We start from the raw sequence: 2,259 nt of genomic DNA on the forward strand, positions 1-2,259 counted from the left end.
ATATATGTATATTCATATAATTTATATTATTTATAAATATATTTAATATATAAACAACATATTTTTCTTAGATATATACATGTATGTATTTATATATACATAACAAATATACACAGTACACACATATATCATGTAAACACACACTTTTATTTTGGATGCGATTAATCGTTTGACAGCCCTGATTTGTATTCTTCGATTTTAAAATAATAACACTTTGGCAAATGAAATCGGAAAAATCGGCCAGCCCTACCACTTACTGGACATTTGTCGTAAAACGCGCGAGACACAATGTAACATCAATGCGCTGCGATGTCGCCACAGGCCTGTGTTTCCAAAGAGATCGAAACATGCAAGTACAACATAAACAAATCACAACATTGACCTAGTGGTCTGTTTCTTCCTCCCTCAAAAAAAGAGAACATAAAAAAGCTCACCTGCCAATAAACTCGCTTGATCACTAGGCGGAGGAAGAGCCACCCTCCCCGTGGAGCGCGTTAGGGTGGAAAAAAACTGGATGAGCACACTGAAAGAAAAGAAAAACTAACGCGTGGGTCACCGTGTCGCGTCAGCGCAGCTCTCTGGAGACTCGGGCCGGTCTCAGCCTTGTCATACAGTGAGCAGTTGAGTCGAGAAAACGTCGATAGCAGCTTGCCTGTGAAGAGTCTCCTGCGGGCCGCTGCTCTGTTTGTGTGTATGTATGCAGTGTGTCAATAGCAGCCTGCTGGTGGAGAGTCTCTAGTGGAGCTCGGCTCAATCTCCCTGCATCGACAGACCTGCCAGATCAATACTTGGCCCACCACTAACAAGCTGCTTCGGGGTCTCACAGCCCAGCAGAGGAAGCAAGAGAAAGAGAGAGAGAGAAAAGAAGAAGCAGAGAGAGACGGAGCTGCCTGATGGCAGTCTTCTGAGTCCTCTAAAGAGTCCAGCGGCGAGAGGCAGAGATGTGCAGCATGGGTACAGACAGGTCACACGGGTCAAAGGTCAAAGCCACTAGCGATGTAGTGACATGTCAGAGCCTGTGAATCACGCTAGATGCACGTTTCAGGCTGACAGCCAAACACACACACAGACAGACACACACACACACACACACACACACACACACACACACACACACACACACTCTCTCTCTCACACACACACACACACACACGCACACAGAGAAATCATAAATACTTCAATGATCTCCTACATATTATTGCTAAGAGATTTAATTTTATTCAAAACAAATAAACACTGCATGTAAAAATAGGCTAAGGTTTGGAATTTGGAGGAACGCACGAGCTAATTCAGTCAATCTTAAAATGAATAACACAAATATTCAGTGTGAACAAGATTTTGAATTTCGAAACAATGGTTTACTATTGAGCCGTTCACACCGAGAGCTACGTTTTTTTCTTTGTTGATTTTTTCCCTTTTTTTCCACTAGCGATGCAGCACAGCAAGCAGAGAGATCTGAGCTCTGGGTCGCTGCAGATGCATGCATCAGAACATTTGGTGGTGCTCATGCACTAAAAACTGGACACTGGAGCAGCAGCTTCACACTCCACACATGTTGAGCCCGAGCCGGAAAATCACTCGAAACTAAATGTATGCAGTTCGCTTTACACTACACGCAAAACCTACAATTAGCCAATGCTTTGACTAAAATATCACTCAAACATTCAGTCTTTTCCCATCAACATTCTTTTGTCTGAATCCTGCAGCGTTTACACTTACCCACGATTAATGACTCGGTCATTCTTTCATCGCAATTTTATATGTGCTTTTTTTATTTGTTCACTTTGCATGAATTATCTTTTTAATAAATAAAATCTAAGACTGTCAAAAGATTAAATTAATTTGAAATGATTAATGATTTGTACTGTAGTTAATGCATAAAAAACAAAAACAAATATGTGTGAACCATAATCAATAAACCAAGCACTATCTATAAGAATCGGGGCAGAGGTAAATTTCTACAATGTTCTTCTCACTCATGCATTGATTTTAGGATTGTAAATTCTATATTTTGAGGATTTATTAAAATAAATCAAAACTAATCATGCACATCTTTAATACAAATATATTACATTCAAAAATACACATTTTGATATAATTTATAGACCATTATGCTTTCATGATTAAATTCCACAAGGGGACTTACTTTAGCTAAACCTTACATCTGTTACATTTGTGTGTGTGTTTTTTTATTATTATTATTGAAATGATAGTCGTGAACTTGCGTCTCATGCTTCTGATAGCGTTCACGCCGCACCG

The sequence above is a fragment of the Sinocyclocheilus anshuiensis genome, unplaced genomic scaffold (genome assembly GCF_001515605.1).
Source record: "Sinocyclocheilus anshuiensis isolate Anshui unplaced genomic scaffold, SAMN03320099.WGS_v1.1 scaffold326, whole genome shotgun sequence".
Taxonomy (NCBI): Eukaryota; Metazoa; Chordata; class Actinopteri; order Cypriniformes; family Cyprinidae; genus Sinocyclocheilus; species Sinocyclocheilus anshuiensis.